Below are 19,603 nucleotides of genomic sequence, written 5' to 3'. Positions count from 1 at the left end.
TTTGTGTTAAGGAAAATGGCAATATGGCCATCCTCTATGAACACAGTCCTCCTGTAATACAGGAATAGCCTGTTTATCAATATTATGCTATACACTTGGGTATCATGATTAAATGACCAAAGTTCTGATGTTTTGAAGAGCAGAGTTAGTACAATTGTCAAGAAGCTAAACACTTATATATGTAGATAGGCCATAAGACATTGGAGCAGAATTTGGTCATTTGGCCCATCGAGTCTTCTGCCATTCAATCGTGGCTGATCCTTTTGTCCCCTCCTCAGCCCCACTCAAGAATGTATCATGTCCAATCAAGAACATATCAAGCTTTGCCTTAAATACACTGAACAACCTGGCCTCCACAGCTGCCTGTGATAATAAATTCCACAAATTCACCACCCTTAGGCTGAAGAAATTTCTCTGCATCTCTGTTTTAAGTGCACGACCCTCTATCCTGAGGCTGAGCCCTTATGTCCTTGACTTCCCCACCATGGGAAACATCCGTTCCACATCTACTCTGTCTAGGCCTTTCAACAATCAAAATATATATACATATACATGCTCTACATACAGGTAAGAATGAACTGTTAATAAGAATTATTCTGCTTGAGTTTGGATGGCAGGATAGAGTTATGTCTCTGCCAAAGGAGGTGTAAGGCACTCCTTCCCACTGCTGGCCTGCAGGTCACCCTTGGGTAAGGTGTAGCCTAGACGCCCTCCCACACTGATCAGGGTCACGTGAAGCCATGGGAGCAGGTGGTAGACAGTCGTATGAGCAGCTGGTGCATATCTCAAGTGCTGGTTTTGTGACTGCTGACGCCAGGCAGACAATCTCTGAAGCACAGGATAATGGCTGGGGTCACCTGTCTTGTAAGGGCCCTGCCCAGAAGAAGGCAATGGCAAACCACTTCTGTAGAAAAAATTGCCAAGAACATGTCATACAACATGGCGTATAATGATGACGATCTGCTTGGGTTAGAAGACTCATTTCAGAAACTACACTCAATCTATCATATATTAGGAAGGCTCTTTAGGGCTGGTATTCCACAAAGTGCAAGAACTAAATGGTTTCATCCAAATCTTGTTATCTTGTGAAAATGACATTAAAGGTGACAAGTAATGGAAGAAAGCAATAAATGGAAGTCAAGCAATTGAGAAATATGTGAAGAAAACTCAGAATGTGAAGGGATTGAAGCTAAAAGGTAAATGTGGATTTTTAAGAGTGAATAATTCTTTACATGGCTGACAATGTACTGTAGCAAAATACAAGCATGAAATGCAATCAAATTTTCCAAAAATGTATGGGTAAGTGAGAACCTCTACATGATCTGCATTGTCTCAAATTCCTATAAAACACAGCACTAATTATTTGATAGGTATCTAAATGCTGAAACATTTATGTTCGGTCTGAAAATGAAACTGCTGACCTTCAAAAGAAGATTGGCTATAATGATACTATCTGGAAATCCAATATCAAATTTATGTTCAATTCATTTCAAGTTTAATTTTCATTCAATCATACATGAATACTGCTAAATGAAACAGCGTTACTCTGGGATCAAGGTGCAAAACACAGTACCAAACAGTCACACACAGCACAAAGCACACACAAGGTAGCAAGCACAAATCGTATCACAAAAGAAACCAAAGCCCGTCCCATCAATCTACAGTTGACCACAGTAGAGCCTGTCTCCCACTGAGCGAACACTGGGTATGGTGGAACTGAAAGTAAATCCAGACATTTCTCATTCCCAACCATTAACTTATTACATCAATTAAAAAATATATTCATAGACAAAAACTTTGCTATTGTTCTTCTTGCATATCATTTCATATTCATAGAGGGATTATGTACCCAATTCAAAACTTCTTTTGTTTAAAGACCACGCATAAATTTTCTGCGTCACTGATAGAAATGACCCTTAGAGTATGCACACTGTGAGATCATGAATGATGTTCCACTTTGTATTTGAATCTTTTTAAATATAGCTTCAAGTATGGTGTTGCTAAGCAGCATGAATATAGCAAGGTATCGCCATTGAAGCATGTCAACCCAGCAAAGAAGGCTACCTTCTCCATTTAGTTTTCTTACAGGCTTAGATTACAGTAAAGGCTCATTTCTTTACAGATACATCTTACGCTGACAAGCAAACCTCCAGGTAGTTCTGCCACAGAAATATATCTCTACAAGAGCCTAATTAAAAATAGTTTCATCATTCTCGTTTATTGACAGTGATAACGCTGAGAGAGTAAGCAATTACCAGGATAATTTTAACATCCTGGTATTAGCATTGTTTAAGTAATATACCGTACAGTGCAGAAGTCTTGGGCACACATATATAACTAAGGTGCCTAAGAATTTTGCGCAGTATTGTATTTGTCAAGGTGGAGCAGAGAGTGCGTTTGTAAATCTGGTGGGGGCAAAGTATGTTGGGAACAGTGCAGGAGGACTGTGGGATAAGTGGCAGTGAAGGAGTGTTCAGAGCAGGGGGTGGTGTGGGTGCAGACACACCCATCCCTGAGACACCACACATGGTCATTTGATTCCAAGCATTTGGTTTATTGATCATTACAGAATGACTCTCTGGTGTTTCCCACTCCGTCCCCTCTCCTTTCTCCTTTACCCAACCATGATTCCCCTCTCCCTGTCCCTGTCCCTTTCCCACTCTCAATCTACAATAGAGATCCATATCCAAATCAGGTTTATCATCACTCACATATGTCATGAAATTTGTTTTTTTGTGGGGCAGCCAGCAGTACAGTGCAATACATAACATTACTACAGTACTCTGTGAAAGTCTTATGCACCCTAGCTATACATATGTGTAATTCACCACTATCTAGTTGAGGTAAGTAAGTTATGTCTCCTACAGATGCTCTATGTGATAACATTTCATGTTGTTTAATAACTCAGGACCTGAGATACCTATAATTTAATTCAAGTCCAGAGATGTCTTGAGTGATTGGATCATCCCTTAGGATTGTCCAATGATGTTGAGAATGGTTTTCATGGACCAGTAAGGAAAACGCCTTTTATATTCTGGTTCATAATGTTGGGTGGTAAGGAAAAATATAAATGTGACTGTGGAGGCCAAGTAACTATTTAAGTCAGAGGTTCATAGTTCCTTGATTAGTCAAGGACATGAAGGGATATGAGGAGAAGACAGAAGATTGGATTTGAGAGGGGAAAGGATCAGCCATGATGAAATAGCGGACCAGATTCAATGGGCCAAATGGCCTATTTCTGCCCCTATATCTTAGGTAGCATCAACTAAGGGGAATACATCTGTTGGGATTAAATTAGTAAGACCAGCAGCGAATGGGAAGATGTAGAGTTCAACTCCAGTTCCAGTGATTTGAGCAAAGAGATCTCTGACCATCTAGCACAGTCGTAAGGAAGTGATGCATTGGTGGGGATGATATGTTTTGGATTAAATATTAAATAAAAGATGTACCTACCATCCTATTCAATAATTTACAATAACTATATTCATCATACACAGAACAACATTTAAAAAACATCTGAATTCCTGATCCTTTTCACATTGCTATTGACCTAATTTTCAATGTGTATATTGGGCGCGATACTTCCTGTTTTACAAACATGAGATATACAGATGTTGCCTCGGCTGCTGAGTTCCTCCAGCAGTTTGTGTGTGTTGCTTTCCTATTCTAAAACTGTTCTTTATCTTAAAATTGTGTTTGATGGGTTCTGTAACTTTCTTGGAAGTTCTGAAATTGTGAAACATCTTTTAGAAATGTAACCCTTAATATTCCTATGTTACTATTTGAGATTAGGGTGGTGGGGTGGTGGTTCGTCTCTACCAAAGGAGGTGTAAGATGCTCCTTCCCTCCACTAGCGAGCAGGTTACCCTTAAGCAAGGTGTAGCACAAAGTGTAGATCAGAGTTATATGAAGCCATGGGAGCAGGTGGTGGATGGTCATATCAGCAGCTGGTGCATATCACAAGTCCTGGTTTTGTGACCACTGACGCCAGGCAGACAATCTCTGAACAGTATTGATAATGGCTGGGGTCACCTCTCTTGTAAAGGCACTGCCCAGAAGAAGGCAATGCCAAACCACTTCTGTAGAAAAATTTGCCAAGAACAACCAAAGACCATCATTGCCAACGTCATATAACATGGCACATAACAAACGAACAAACCAGTTGAGAATTATTGTTTGCTTAAAAGTATTCCAGAAAAGAAAATTGATGGGATACATATTTTCTTGAGGTACTGTTTGATTTTCCTCAGCATGCTATTTTCAAAAATATTTCTAGGCTTTACAGAGTGCCATACTTAAACAAGGTACCAACATTGGTCTTATAAATATTTTGTAAACGGAGTTTTTTTGTGCACATTTTCGGATGACTGGTTAAGATATTGAACTGATTCTACAACCTATAGGCTCACTTTGAAGGACTCTTTACAACTCATGTTCACGGTCTTATTTTTACTTGCAGAGTTTATTTCCTTTTACACATTGGTGTTTGTCAGTATTTGTCTGTTTATGTAAGTTTTTTTTCATAAAATGTCATTGATTTTTTCCTGTAAATTCCCGGAAGAAAATGAAGACAGTGATATATATGCACTTTAATAATAAAGTGACTTTGAACTTTGAATACAAATATCCAGAACTATCTGTTCATTATTCCATGACCAAATCTTTGCTCTTTTGTCAAATATCATACAGCCTCATTTACAAACCAATGAATGTGAATCTAAGCTGTCTGGGATGTATATAAAGCACAACAGACCAGAAAATGTTTGGGAGTTTAACAATGATTAGGCAAGGAGCTAACTGAGTGAGTCTTTCAGCAGCCAGCTCTGCTGTGCTAACTGAGGGTCACCTCAGCAGCAACAAGGCCCTTCTCCATGTGGGACACCTCATCTTCCTTAACAAATATATTGCTAATATTTTTAGATGATGTATGGCACCAATTTAGCAGTTGGTTTGCCACCTTCAAAGCTGCAATACGCTTCGACCACCAACAAAGAAGACCACTTCACTTCACCCAGCTATTGTTGCAGAGATCGTGCTTTCCTATCCATAACACCACATATGTGAAATATATAATCTGATTCTGTTACACTATTAGAGAGTCTGTCTGATATACTAAAGTGTTGGGTTATGGACTATAGTTTTCGATGGACTCTAGATCGATCTCTTTAGGGGCTTTTGCTATTGGTTGCATGGTAGGGGAAGGTGATACTTTGCTGTTAATTGTGCATGGGAGGGGGTCAGGGGCTTTGGGGTTCTGATGTTTCTGTCATTCATTCTTTGGGTGTTTTTTCTGTTTTTTGGATGTCTGTGAAGAGTAAGAGTTTCAGGTTGTGTACTGCATACTTTCTCTAATTTTTTAATTTATATTTTTATTGACATACAGCACGGAAGAGGCCCTTCCAGCCATTTCAGCCTCACTGCCCAGCAATCCACCAATTTAATGCTAGCCTAATCATAGGACAATTTACGATGACCAATCAACCTCCCAAACAGTACGTCTTTGGACTATGGGAGGAAGCCGGATCATCCAGAAGTAACCCATGCAGTCTTGGGGAGAACATACAAACACCTTACAGGCAGTGGTAAGAATTATTAAACTATTTGAACCTATTAATGTGAACAGCATTTTGCTGGTTTCCCCACTCTGGTTAGTAGAGATGCAACCATATCCTTTTTGTTGAAAGTGGTCACATAACCCCGGAGTTTAATGAATATAACAATTCAGGCAGAAATTGCACAGCAGCACAATGCATGGGTAGTCCAGAATGCTTTGTCATAGAGAGCAGATTCATGCTAATGATTTCCTCATGATCATTTGTCAATCAAAAAGAGGTGCCAGTGCAGACAAAGAACAAGAAGTTAATAAATGACAGCTAATTGTAGCCACAAAGGTTATTCAGTTGTCCTTTACTTGAATCTGCATGATTGTTCTGTGGGAATTCTTCCTCACATGCTCACATGAAAATTATATTACTTCCGTAGGGTAGATACAAAGATACTCTGGGTGACATTGGGAATTCAATACTGAAGCAACCACACCTTAGCTGTGGCATTATATAGATGTACATTAACATAGTGAAGTTATATTGCAAGGCAAAATTAAACCTTAATCAATTTGAAATCCAAAGATCTTGGATTAAACTAATATGGAAGGATGAGTATTTTCACATCTATATTTAAAGTGGCTCTTTTAGTCAATACTCCATAAGAGTTAATACATTTATTGACATTGACTTGATATTAAAATGACAATAATAGCATTGCTAATCAAGGCAGTGATGAGAAAAGAATAGATCTTTAAAAGGGTGACAAGAGAATCATCAGATGTAAGACAATCTGATCTGTATGCTTTATTCTTCTGCAGAAAATGCTTACAAAATAATGTTAAGACAAGGCATAGGACAGAAAATAATTGTTCCTCAGTATCTTTAAATGTCTTGACAGATAGTTTACACAATTACATTATTGCTTTCCAGACATCAACAATAAAGAATTCTAACATTGAAGGCCTTTGAGAAGACGTTACAAAAAGTGTTTAAAAAGTAGGAATGACAGCTTAAAAAATTCAGGAGTCTGTAGTCAAAGATTGTGAAAACTGTAGTGTTAGACATTTGTTTTCACCCGGACAAAATATTGAATTGATAAAAGAAAAAATCATTCTCTGTCTCTTTGAATAAGGAGCCTTCAGTACTTCTTCTGACACCACTAATTCTTACAAGGTTAATATTATTTTATTGAACTATTTTCTCTGCTATTCTCAGCTGTTTTTGACTCCATACTGTACCATTCAATAATAGTGAAATCCCTTTAAAGTATTCGTGTACAGTTATAATTATATCTGGACTTTTCTATAAAGTTGGTGCTCAAACTTCATCCAAAATCTTATTAAGACAGTCATGCCCTATGAATAATTCAATGTGAATCTAACTTCAGGGAAGCTACACCTAACATACTGCTGCGAATATTTTTTTTTCAATTTTTTTTCATCAACACCTATGTGATTTGGTGCAGTGTGACTTTCCATGATAAATCCTGGGAATTTCTACACCTTATAGCATCTGTTCCAATTTAATGCCTAACCACATCATTTTGGGTAAAACAAAATTCTGGAGGCAGCAATTACAGTTTTTAAAGTGGGTTGATTGATATGTCAGGTGTTCTACCCATTCCATTAATTGATAATATATGTAAATAATATTAGCATCTGCAGGCATTCTGACCTCTGCAAGGGACTGGCAGCTGTTGGTGGACCTCGAAGGGCAACTGAAGTTCCCCAACCATATTGCAGCCACCACCTTGCGACCAGACATTGTCCTAGTGTCTGAGTCTACTAAGCAAGTGGTGCTGCTGGAGCTGACAGTCCCATGGGAAGATAACTTGGAGGAGGCCTTTGAAAGGAAGCTCTCCAAGTACACAGGACTGGTCAGCAACTGTCAGCAGGCTGGATGGAGAACGAGGTGTCTCCCAGTGGAGGATGGTTGTAGGGGATTCGTAGCCCGTTCTTTAGTTAGAGCCTTCAGCATTTTGGGCATCGAGGGAGAGAGGAAGAGGAGAGCCATCCGCAGTACCACCGATCCGGCAGAGAGGGCCTCAAGATGGCTGTGGCTCAAAAGAGGGGAGCCATGGAGTCATAAGTAGCTAGCCATCTGGACACAAGCTGGGGTCTGATCAGCCCCGGCTGGGTCACCTGGAGCAGGTTGTATGATGTTGAAAGACCCGAAACACCCGATGATTCCAGGAATATCACTGAAGATGTGTCCAGAAGCATCAATAGATGTATGTACACAGCTAATACATGCTTAACTTGTTCATATCACTTGTTTCAGTTCTCTGTAATATTAACAGGGGCTCTAAACAAATATTTATTTATTGAGATGCAGCACAGAATAGGCCCTTCCGGCGCTTTGAGCCTCGCCACCAGTAACCCCGAACTCAACCCTAGCTTAATCACGGGACAATTTACAATGAGCAATTAATCTACCAGCCAGTACAGCTTTGGACTGTGGAAGGAAACCGGAGCACCTGGAAGAAACCTATGCATTCACAGGGAGAACGTACAAACTCCTTAGAGGTAGTGGCGGGAATTGAACCCCGGTTGCCTGTACTGTAAAGTCCTCCTTCAATCTCCTATGCTCTTACCCACTTCCTCTGTCTCCACACATAAAATTTATAGCTAACTATTTCTAGAACAATGCTTGGTGAAGGAGAAGAATACTAAAGGGAGATTTGAAAGAGGTGGAGAAGCCACACTTCTCATTGCTTCAGTAAAGCAGCCAGCACAATCAAAGTTTACACCTACCATGGATATTCGCTCCTCTCCCCTCTCCCATCGGGCAGAAGATACAAAAGCCTGAAAGTACGTACCACCAGGCTCAAGGACAGCTTTTACCATGCAGTTAAGAGACTATTGAATGGTCCCCTCATATGATAAGTATGATAAAACTATTGAGCAACTCTGCATCTACCTGTTTACATCCTTGCTCCTTATTGTCAACCTGTACTGTATTTTCTCCATAACTGTAACACTTTATTCCAGTGTCTCTTATTGCCTTTCCTTGCACGATCTCAATTTAATGTTATAATGAACTGATCTGTATGGATGGCATGCAAAACAGAGTTTTCTACCGCACCTTGATACATCTGAAATAGTAAGACTACTTGCCAAATATAGTGCCAGAGCATGAGGCTGAGGTAAGCAAGGATATCAGCACCAATTGTTAGTCAAAAGAGAGCAAGGACAGGGCTGAAGTTCAGGGTTCATACATTTTTCAGGTATAGGAGTGTTCAAAGGTAGGGATTTCAGCATAAAGTAGAAAATATTAAAATTGAGGAAATGAGGAATAGAAAACTGTTGTGTATTTAGTATTTTGGTAATGCTTGAGTAATCTCATCAATATATCATTAGATTAAGCGTTCTTGTTTATTTTAATAATTCATTATGATTTATACGTATAAATATGTAAATTGCATATATCATCACGCTATCATGTGATACGCATGCACCTCATTTAAAATAAGCTCAAAGTTAGACTCACATTCCCAGAGTCCTGTGTCTTCCTTTGGATTAGTCTCCTGTTTTGAAGTTACAAACCATAACAAAAAAAACCTGAGTCATTCACACAGGAGAATGAATGAGTGAATTGGGATTTATAATATGGAATGAATGAGGTGCTCTGTTAGGTACGTGCTTGGTGGAGAGTGAACGATAGAAGGTGAGGTAGAAGAAAATTGGAAACACCAAGTCCAAAATGCATGAATAAAGAATCAGCAGAATAACGTGAGGTGGAGGTCAAGATGGATCATGTTATAGAGGTGAAAGCTTAAGAAAGTTACGTTCCAATTTCATTTCAGGAGCAAATGGATTACCAATGCAACATGAAATCTAATTTAACCCAACACAGCATCAGAAGACAAGTTTGAAATGGAGTTTGAAAACAATTCGTTCAATCATCCAGGTATTAAGCTGGGAAAATTGTGGCTTATCCAGCACCAGATGTTGTCAAAGATTTTAAAAAGTGCAGAGGCTGCGGACACATCAGTAAAGCAGGTAGGGAGATAGAACGAATGGACTGGAAGCTGGCCATAATAATATGACCGTTAAATAATATTGCCAAGAAGTATTACATTAATGAGGAAAAGGGAAGATATTCAAGAGTCACCATGATACAAGAATACAACTCACAAAAATAATGGATTCCCTAACAGAAAGATTCATGAGGATGTGCACTTAGTTGAAGAGGCCGAAGAAAGCAGATTGCCGTGGAGATAGTGGACTGTGTACGTGTGTAGGTGGGAGGAGGGAACAAGGGCTTGATTTGCTATTGTTGTTTTGTGTTGCTTGTTGTATCGTGCCGAGCATGGTGGGCACGTTATGTTGGTGCCAGAATGTGTGGAGACACTTACAGGCTGCTCCAGCACACCACTTGTAAAAGCAAATGAGATATTTCACAGCATGTTTTGATATCATCAGCATCGTCAGTATGTGTCCTGCCAATGACCATGATTGCCTATGTTCCAATGTAAACATGATAAATAAACTTAAATTTTTTATCTTGATCTTGAATCTTGTTGTTAGACAGGAATGAATGTGGCAAGCAAATATGTTAAAGGAAATGTCTGACATGCGTAAAAGTGCAGTGTGGATAAAGTGAATAATCGGATAGAGATTTTGTCGATTGACTTGTCACATACAGCTCAAAAAAATTAAGATATTCCCACTGGAAGTGGACAACAGAGAAGCACCCTGAAGAGCCACACAAGCAGCTACAGGCATATAAAAATGCAGATACATGTTATGCAAAAGAATTGGACAAGTTCAAAAACATAGGCAAAATAGAAAATGCTGGAAATACTCAACAGGTCAAAATATCTTTGTGGAAAGAAACAGTCAATGGACAATTATCAAACTTGAGGGGCTCACAAAGAACAAAGCACAACATGCTTAAGATGTTGCGTAAACACGAGATGTTCCACAGATGCTGGAAAGCCAAAGCAACACACACTCAAAACTCTGGAGGAATTCAGCCAGTCAGGCAGCAAATATGGAAATGAATAAACAGTTGAAGTTTCAGGCCAAGGCTCTTCTTCAGGACTGGAAAGGAAGGGGAAAGTGACAGAACAAAAAGGTGGGGAAGTGAAAAGAGGCTAGCTGTTAGGTGAAGGCAGGTTGGTGGGAACGGTCAAGGGCTGGAGAAGAAGGAATCTGATAGGAGAGGAGAGCAGACCATAGGAGAAAGGGCAGGAGGAGGGGAGCCAGGTGAGAAGAGATAAAATGTTTGAGCGGGGAATAGAGGAAGGAGTGGGACATTGATATTGTGTATGATTATTTGGTCATTACTTTAAAGAATTTTACTTGATTGTAATGCTGTATTGAAGCATGATATTTTTGCCCAAGGAAAGGTAAATAGTGCTCCTAGGCAAAGCTATAGTAACTTGGAGAAACAGAAAGGCTGAGTTAATAAACAGGGGAAAAAAGTATGAGGATCTTGAATGGAATTCATACTAAAGTAAAGTTTGTGAATAATTACTAGTAGACAAAAATACCCACAGCTGCAAGGCTTAGGATCAGTCCTAAACTTTGGTGCTATCTGTGTGTAATTTACATGTTCGCTTTGTAATTGTGAGGTGTTCATGGATGTTCAGGTTTCCTGTAGTCTGTCATTGTGGCAACAGCAAATTATCACTTAGTAAGTGTACAGTAGTGGAAAAACAAAAGTGTTAGGCACGTATATATAGCTAATTGCTAAGACATTTGCACAGTACTGCAACACACATCAAAGTTGCTGGTGAACGCAGCAGGCCAGGCAGCATCTCTAGGAAGAGGTGCAGTCGACGTTTCAGGCTGAGACCTTTCGTCAGGACTAACTGAAGGAAGAGTGAGTAAGGGATTTGAAAGTTGGAGGGGGAGGGGGAGATCCAAAATGATAGGAGAAGACAGGAGGGGGAGGGATGGAGCCAAGAGCTGGACGGGTGATAGGCAAAAGGGATACGAGAGGATCATGGGACAGGAGGTCCGGGAAGAAAGACGGGGGGTGGGGGGGGGAACCCAGAGGATGGGCAAGGGGTATATTCAGAGGGACAGAGGGAGAAAAAGGAGAGTGAGAGAAAGAATGTGTGTATAAAAATAAGTAACAGATGGGGTACGAGGGGGAGGTGGGGCACTAGCGGAAGTTAGAGAAGTCGATGTTCATGCCATCAGGTTGGAGGCTGCCCAGACGGAATATAAGGTGTTGTTCCTCCAACCTGAGTGTGGCTTCATCTTTACAGTAGAGGAGGCCGTGGATAGACATGTCAGAATGGGAATGGGATGTGGAATTAAAATGTGTGGCCACTGGGAGATCCTGCGTTCTCTGGCGGACAGAGCGTAGGTGTTCAGCAAAGCGGTCTCCCAGTCTGCGTCGGGTCTCGCCAATATATAAAAGGCCACATCGGGAGCACCGGATGCAGTATATCACCCCAGCCGACTCACAGGTGAAGTGTTGCCTCACCTGGAAGGACTGTTTGGGGCCCTGAACGGTGGTAAGGGAGGAATTGTAAGGGCATGTGTAGCACTTGTTCCGCTTACACAGATAAGTGCCAGGAGGGAGATCAGTGGGGAGGGATGTGGGGGACGAATGGACAAGGGAGTTGCGTAGGGAGTGATCCCTGCGGAATGCAGAGGGGGGGAGGGAAAGATGTGTTTAGTGGTGGGATCCCCTTGGAGGTGGCGGAAGTTACGGAGAATAATATGTTAGACCCGGAGGCTGGTGTGGTGGTAGGTGAGGACCAGGGGAACCCTATTCCTAGTGGGGTGGCGGGAGGATGGAGTGAGAGCAAATGTACGTGAAATGGGGGAGATGTGTTTAAGAGTAGAGTTGATAGTGGAGGAAGGGAAGCCCCTTTCTTTAAAAAAGGAAGACATCTCCCTTGTCCTAGAATGAAGAGCCTCATCCTGAGAGCAGATGCGGCGGAGAGGGAGGAATTGCAAGAAGGGGATGGCATTTTTGCAAGAGACAGGGTGAGAAGAGGAATAGTCCAGATAGCTATGAGAGTCAGTAGGCTTATAGTAGATATCAGTGGATAAGCTGTCTCCAGAGACAGAGACAGAAAGATCTAGAAAGGGAGGGAGGTGTCCGAAATGGACCAGGTAAACCTGAGGGCAGGGTGAAAGTTGGAGGCAAAGTTAATAAAGTCAACGAGCTCTGCATGCGTGCAGGAAGCAGCGCCAATGCAGTCGTCGATGTAGCGAAGGAAAAGTGGGGGACAGATACCAGAATAGGCACGGAACATAGATTGTTCCACAAAGCCAACAAAAAGGCAGGCATAGCTAGGACCCATACGGGTGCCCATAGCTACACCTTTAGTTTGGAGGAAGTGGGAGGAGCCAAAGGAGAAATTATTAAGAGTAAGGACTAATTCCGCTAGACGGAGCAGAGTGGTGGTAGAGGGGAACTGATTAGGTCTGGAATCTAAAAAGAAGCTGAGAGCTTTAAGACCTTCCTGATGAGGGATGGAAGTATATAGGGACTGGACATCCATGGTGAAAATAAAGTGGTGGGGACCAGGGAACTTAAAATCATCGAAAAGTTTAAGAGCGTGAGAAGTGTCACGAACATAGGTCGGAAGGGATTGAACAAGGGGTGATAAAATAGTGTCGAGGTATGCTGAAACGAGTTCGGCGGGGCAGGAGCAAGCTGAGACAATAGGTCGGCCAGGACAGGCAGGTTTGTGGATCTTGGGTAGGAGGTAGAAACGGGAAGTGCGAGGTGTGGGAATTATAAGGTTGGTAGCAGTTGATGGGAGATCCCCTGAGCGGATAAAGTCGGTGATGGTGTGGGAGACAATGGCCTGGTGCTCCTTAGTGGGGTCACGATCGAGGGGTAAATAAGAGGAGGTATCCGCGAGTTGTCGCTGTGCCTTGGAAAGGTAGAGGTCAGTACGCCAGACTACAACAGCAACCCCCTTATCGGCGGGTTTAATAGTAAAGTTAGGATTAGTGCGGAGGGAGTGGAGAGCAGAGCGTTCCGAAGGAATGAGGTTGGAATGGGGACAAGGTGCGGTGAAGTCGAGACAGTTGATGTCCTGTCGGCAGTTAGCGATAAAGAGATCCAGAGCAGGCAGAAGACCAGAGCGGGGTGTCCATGAAGAAGAGGAGGGTTGAAGACGGGAGAAGGGGTCATCGGTGGGGGTGGAAGAGTCCTTGCCGAAGAAGTAGTCTCGGAGACGGAGACGGCGGAAGAAAAGTTCCGCATCATGGCGAACACGGAACTCGCTGAGGTGTGGGCGAAGGGGGACAAACGTGAGGCCCTTACTGAGAACAGAGCGTTCTGCCTCCGACAGTTGAAGGTCGGAGGGGATGGTAAAGACCCGGCACGGATGAGAGCTGGGATCAGAGCGGGGAGGGGGGAGGCTGGGGGTGTCAGTGGAGAGGGGAGGGTTGGGGTGAGAGGAAGATGGAGCCTCTGAGGGCCCAGGAGCTGACAGTGGGATCTGAGGGAGACGGCGCTGCGGAGTGGTGGTGGGGGAAGGGGAGACGGGAGTCACAACAGCAGCACATAAAGACCCGGCCTGGAGTTGAAGGCTGGAGTCGCAGTTGGTTGCGCGATCGCTTTGAATGTCTCCATGGTCGTTGCTGGAGTCCGGGTTTTGAATATGCCCTGAGGTGTTGGAGCCGGCGAGATCAATGGGTAGGGCCGCAATCTGAAGTTCATGCCTGCTAGTTTCATGGCCGGCAGGCTCTGGAGTCCGTAGATGTAGGATCTTGCGATCTTTGCCTAACATGACAAAGTCAAAAAAACGGCGATTGCGATTGCAGGCGTGAATCCGACGGAGGATGAAATAACATCTCCCTCCCCTTTCTAGATCTTTCTGTCTCTGTCTCTGGAAACAGCCTATCCACTGATGTCTACTATAAGCCTACTGATTCTCATAGCTATCTGGACTATTCCTCTTCTCACCCTGTCTCTTGCAAAAACGCCGTCCCCTTCTCGCAATTCCTCCGTCTCCGCCGCATCTGCTCTCAGGATGAGGCTCTTCATTCTAGGACGAGGGAGGTGTCTTCCTTTTTTAAAGAAAGGGGCTTCCCTTCCTCCACTATCAACTCTGCTCTTAAACGCATCTCCCCCATTTCACGTACATCTGCTCTCACTCCATCCTCCCGCCACCCCACTAGGAATAGGGTTCCCCTGGTCCTCACCTACCACCCCACCAGCCTCCGGGTCTAACATACTATTCTCCGTAACTTCCGCCACCTCCAACGGGATCCCACCACTAAGCACATCTTTCCCTCCCCCCCTCTCTCTGCATTCCGCAGGGATCGCTCCCTCCGCAACTCCCTTGTCCATTCATCCCCCACATCCCTCCCCACTGATCTCCCTCCTGGCACTTATCCGTGTAAGCGGAACAAGTGTTACACATGCCCTTACACTTCCTCCCTTACCACCATTCAGGGCCCCAAACAGTCCATCCAGGTGAGGCAACACCTCACCTGTGAGTCGGCTGGGGTGATATACTGCATCCGGTGCTCCCGATGTGGCCTTTTATATATTGGCGAGACCCAACGCAGACTGGGAGACCACTTTGCTGAACACCTACGCTCTGTCCACCATAGAAAGCAGGATCTCCCAGTGGCCACATATTTTAATTCCACATCCCATTCCCATTCTGACATGTCTATCCACGGCCTCCTCTACTGTAAAGATGAAGCCACACTCAGGTTGGAGGAACAACACCTTATATTCCGTCTGGGTAGCCTCCAACCTGATGGCATGAACATCGACTTCTCTAACTTCCGCTCATGCCCCACCTCCCCCTCGTACCCCATCCGTTATTTATTTTTATACACACATTCTTTCTCTCACTCTCCTTTTTCTCCCTCTGTCCCTCTGAATATACCCCTTGCCCATCCTCTGGGTCCCCCCCCCCATCTTTCTTCCCGGACCTCCTGTCCCATGATCCTCTCGTATCCCTTTTGCCTATCACCTGTCCAGCTCTTGGCTCCATCCCTCCCCCTCCTGTCTTCTCCTATTATTTTGGATCTCCCCCTTCCCCCTCCAACTTTCAAATCCCTTACTCACTCTTCCTTCAATTAGTCCTGATGAAGGGTCTCGGCCTGAAACGTCGACTGCACCTCTTCCTAGAGATGCTGCCTGGCCTGCTGCGTTCACCAGCAACTTTTATGTGTGTTGCTTGAATTTCCAGCATCTGCAGAATTCCTGTTGTTTGCACAGTACTGCAGTAATTTTAGGATTCTACTGTACTGCTACCACAAAAAAAAACACATTTCATGACAAATGTGAGTGATGATAAATCTGATTCTGATATGGACTGAGTGTGTGAAGGGGGCAGGGAGATGGGAATCATGGTTGGGAAAAGGGGAAGGGAAAGGCAAGGGAGTGGGAAGCACCAGAGAGATGTTCTGTAATGATCAATAAACCAATTGTTTGGAGTCAAATGACTTTGCCTGTGTCTCCGTGTCTGCACCTGTTTCACCCCCTCCCTCCCCCACCCCGGCACTCCTTCTCTACCAACAGTCCCAACCACACCCACCCCCAGCGGCAATCCTCTCTCGCCATTCCCAACATACTTTGCTCCCGCTAGATTTATAAACTACCTCTCCACTCTGCATTGAAAAATACAGTACTGTAAGTGGTTAAAAAAAAACTGCTTGGTATAGATAAGTTATAAAGAACTGGGCATGTAACAGAAAAGGAAACAGGAAAATAACAGTAGGGGTGGGGCAGAAACTAGCCTGAAGCCAGGGGCTGGAATGTGGCAGCGGGATTCAGGCACAGAGCATATCGAAGCAACAGACCCTGGGACTTAGAACAAGGCATGACTTGATGTTAGGAAGGTTTACACTCCAGGCCAGATGGATTGAAAAGGCAGGGTGTTAGGTCTGGAGGCGAGGGCCGGACTAGTTTTGCTCACTGCTCTGCTCTTTGCTGCACTGAGGCTGTGGGCCTGCTCTGAGCTTTGTGCCTGTGGGCTCAGTGACATTTACTCCACTGTGTGCTGCATTGAGGCTGAGGCTGGGCCTGTTCCGGGCTTTGTGTCTGTGGGCCCAGTGATGTTTACTCCACTGTGTGCTGGACTGAAGCTGTGGGTCTGCTTCAGGCTTTGTGTCTGTGGGCCCAGTGACGTTAACTCCACTGTGTGCTGAACTGAGGCTGAGGCTGAGGCTGGGCCTGCTCCAGCTGCTCCGGGCTTTGTGTCTGATGACTCAACTTTATTCTAAATGCTGTCTGCTTACTTTTATTGTTTGTACCATTTGTTCTTTACTCTCTCTCTCACATTGGGTGTTTCTCAGGTATTGTTGATGGGTTCTTTTGGGTTTCTTTGTTTCCTGTAAGGAGATAAATCTCAAGGTTGTATAATAAATTAACTTTGAACTTTGAACTTTGCTCTATTGGGAACTAGCATGGCTTTCAAGGGCCAAAATATGTCATAGTAGGTATAAGGAAGACAGTCTACACAATGATTCCTTCCACCGATTCAGTGGTGCTGTTGTATTATTACAGAACAAGAGCAGTATGTTTACACTGCTGACAAGAAAGGTAACTTTATTAAGCCATGTCTGACAAAAAAGACCATAATCTCATTGCTATTCAAGCAGCAATATTATGTCCAATTAAACCTGAGTTTGGTTTGACACACTATCATTACTTAGCTGCATAATAAGGCAGGCTAGTGCTAGATGATGCCCCAAGTGCTCAGCTCTATGGGACGACAGAGTGACAATGACTGAGCTGCTCATTAATAGGCAGAGCAGAGTGACATTTCCACTGAAACTTTAAAACATAGTGTAACTGATCATTCATTCAAAGTAATCAATGCACTCTGTATCCGTTTGCTAGTTGCTTTGTATTCTGTGTTGTGCATTTATTTTGGTAACTAGTTACATTAGTGGGGGCATGGTAAAAGCAAAGGGAATAAGTTACGTGTTCTTGCTTATTTCATGGCTGCTTGTAGCTTGGGACCGGTGGAGGTCACATCTTTGCTGACCGCTGAGACATTCAATAATGTTTAATTGTATGTTTTCTATTTGCTAATAAAGGATTGAAACAGGGAATTTGACTCCTTGGAGCAATCATTGAAGCTGTGGGCGTGTCATGAACGTATAACAACTCTGTCCGGTGTTGCAAGTTGGCGGCAATTGATTGGCTTTGAATCTGAATAATTTTTTTTGCTGCTAGAGTTTCTTTCTCTCAATTACTCTGGCAAAAAGTCAGATAATTCATTATAAAATACAGAAACAGATCAAATTAACTTTGCTTACAAAGTACCAATGTACACACAAATGTTATTTTGACATAGGGACATATTTTTAGAAGATCAATTTTACTGGATTACAATTTGGAAAATACCACATCTACTGCCACCAAAATTTTCCCTGTACTATTAAAAGGATGGGTGATGGGGTGGAGATACATTTCTACCAAAGGAGGTGTAAGATGCTTCTTTCCTCTGCTAGACTGCAGGTCACCCTTAGGCAAGGTGTAGCAGCTACACAGCCCCCAATCAGGGTCATGTGAAGCCATGGGAGCTGGTGGTGGATGGTCATGTGAGCAGCTGGTGCATATCACAACTCCAGGTTATGCGACCACTGACACCAGGTAGACAATCTCCGAAGAGTATTGATAATGGCTGGGGTTACCCATCTTATGAAGACACTGCCCACAAGAAGGCAATTGCAAACCACCTATGTAGAAAAATTTGCCAAGAATCATCATGGTCATGGATGGACAATGATTGGCTATGTCATACGCCATGACACATAATGAATGAACAAACAAACTATTAAAAGGACTTGTCCTGAATGAGTCTGGACTTGCCAGACAATTAAAACAAGCCTCTCCTAATTTACTTGAATAAATATTCTTCAGATTCAGTTTTATTTATCACATCTACATCAAAACAATGAAATGTATCATTTGTGTTAACAACCAACACACCCAAGGATGCGCAGGGGACCCCAAGTTTTCCAGCGCCAACATAACATACCCACAATGTTCAGCAGAACAACACAAGCCACAACAACAACAAAACAACATAATAAATCCAAAGCAATCCACTTCCTCACTTTCCCATTCACCCAGCCCCTCACACTCACACTCACACACAGGCAGGACTCCAATTCCAGTACAGGCCACCTCCAGGCCTCCAGGCCTTGACCTCGAACTCTCAATGTCAGGTCTCCAAGTTCAGACTTCACCCAAGGTTTTGCCAATCACAGGTTTGTTTTTTGGCCTTTGACCTTGAGACTCACATGGACACCAACCCTGGTAACCTGGGCCCTTGTGACTCATTCAGGCCTCGACCTTCAAGCTTCTACCTCTGGGCCCAATGTATTCCACACTTTGACCTTTGGTTTTGCCCTCAGGATTTTGCCAACATCTGAGGATCAACCCTAAGATTCGCTGATTATGATACCATGACTAAACATTTCTGAAGTTCAGATGTAAATTACTTAACTGAAAATAAATAATAAATGAAACTAATAAATTAGGATTAGATTTCTGGAATATGAAGCATGTTTTGAGCAAAGAGAAGATTTATATTTCAGATAACATCATTCCATATGGTTGCTCTAATTTTACATGGTTAAAAGCACAATTTAAATTTAGTAATTATAGTATTTCCAACTTTGCAGAATATTAGAGAGTAGCTATTTGTTAAATCACAAAATGGCATTTGATAATCGTTCCAAAAAAAAACTGATTCTCAGAAAACTTTGAAGTTAACATGTAATTATTGTGTTGCCATTAAGAGCTAATTACTTGATGTAAAAAGCTCTACTTGTTGAAATGAATAATATTCTTCAAAGACTTGATTGGGTACTTGACAAATTGGTGTATCCTTTGGCTGGGAAGTAAAGAACAAATCAGTCTCAAAATAAGTTGGCCATTCAGGAGAAATGTCTTCAATCAGAGGGTGATATATTTTTGAAGTTACTTAAAATTTCCAAGTTTTCCACAAAAGAGATGGGTGAAATTTTAGCTATAACAGATTAAGGGATATAAGGTTAGTGCAGCATCTTTGAGGTAAGTCCAGGTTTTCTTCTGTGTTAAACACAGAGGGGATGATCTGCTGTTTGGACAAATTGACAGTCCAAGTAGACTCTAAA

At 42.8% G+C, this 19,603-nt stretch overlaps 1 protein-coding gene and 1 long non-coding RNA gene across 2 annotated transcripts in view; one reads left to right on the top strand and one right to left on the bottom strand.

Moving 5' to 3' along the window:
- The window catches only part of LOC134359401 (uncharacterized), a 34,875-nt gene extending 24,920 nt beyond the window's left edge, over positions 1-9,955 (top strand). The window contains exons 3-4 of the long non-coding RNA XR_010021103.1: positions 5,384-5,582; positions 9,352-9,955. This is a non-coding gene — a long non-coding RNA (uncharacterized LOC134359401). The remainder of the gene's footprint in view (positions 1-5,383; positions 5,583-9,351) is intronic.
- The window catches only part of tafa5a (TAFA chemokine like family member 5a), an 849,915-nt gene that overhangs the window by 670,092 nt on the left and 160,220 nt on the right, over positions 1-19,603 (bottom strand). The gene's annotated exons all lie outside the window — the stretch shown is intronic.

The sequence above is a fragment of the Mobula hypostoma genome, chromosome 20 (assembly GCF_963921235.1).
Source record: "Mobula hypostoma chromosome 20, sMobHyp1.1, whole genome shotgun sequence".
Taxonomy (NCBI): domain Eukaryota; kingdom Metazoa; phylum Chordata; class Chondrichthyes; order Myliobatiformes; family Myliobatidae; genus Mobula; species Mobula hypostoma.
Note: the sequence above shows the minus strand (reverse complement) of the source record. Positions and strands in the feature narration are given on the sequence as shown.